Consider the following 1,132-nt stretch of genomic DNA (forward strand, 5'->3'; position numbering starts at 1 on the left):
ACACTTCGGCCGAACCGCCTGCCTTTAAGGCACTGCCGAACCCCTCAAGGGATATCTCGTCCAGCTCAAGAAGAGCATCTACTGCAGGCATAGCCTCGAGGCGGACGTCGCCACTTCCTCCCCCGTCATACCGTTGACGAGGGTGTATAACTGTGCACCATCGTCTACGATAGACACACCCTGGATCAGGGTCGATGCCCGGCGTCTTGCAGCCAGCATACGGCTTCGCCGTCGCCTCTGTACAGAGGTTCCATGTCTCGGTGAGACCAGGGTGAACACGCATTCCGCGTCGTTTGGTGTCATTCCCACTGTACGCTCCTTTGGAGCTCTGGTGTTTTCTACAACATCCGACGAAGAGCTGCGAACCCCGCAGTCTTCGTCCAGTGGATAACGTGCCACTCCACGCGCATATGAAGGGCCGCGCCCAGGATACCTCGGCCTTTGGCCGACAATGTCACGCATGTCATGCAGCGACTGCTCCGAAACTTGAGCAGCGCTCAGTATGTTACGTGCCACTTCACGATCAGCCCGCGAGTCACGCTCGGGACTCCTGTCCGATACACCGTTGGGGTCTAGCAACTCGGACATTCCAATCTCCAGCGCGTTGACCGTCTCGGTCCAGTGCTCTCGCCAATAGCGCTTTTGTCTCCTAGCAGAGGCGGGTTCATGACTCGCCGAAGCCACCAGAAGACGTGCGCGTAGCGCCCAAGGTTTTTGACCTCCAATCCATGGATCATGGTGTTCCAATCATGCCATTCCTAGGATGAGGTCATACCTGGCTTCCGAGTCAAAGACTAGACAGCGTTCCACAGGGACCTTCGGGACCGTGACACGTGTTCCCGTCGCTAGGCGAACAGTGACGATGTCTCCGATCGCGCTTTCAGCAACTCAGCATACAGCTGACTCCCCTCCATCGTGGAGCGTCGAGCATTATTGCCCGACGCCCCCGGAATCGAGAGGATCTTCCATGGCTTTTGGAAGCCCTTTACGGTCGTCAACCAAGTCGTGCCGACTTGAAATTGAATTTGGCATTCAATGCCACATTCACCGCCTCTTCAAATGAAGATGGATGCGCACGGAAGACTTCCATTCTGGCCACGCCAGTGCGGAGGCCTTCCATAAAGACGGTCAC

This window comes from Plasmopara halstedii (assembly GCF_900000015.1).
Source record: "Plasmopara halstedii genome assembly, contig: Scaffold_2386, whole genome shotgun sequence".
In the NCBI taxonomy this organism is placed as follows: domain Eukaryota; phylum Oomycota; class Peronosporomycetes; order Peronosporales; family Peronosporaceae; genus Plasmopara; species Plasmopara halstedii.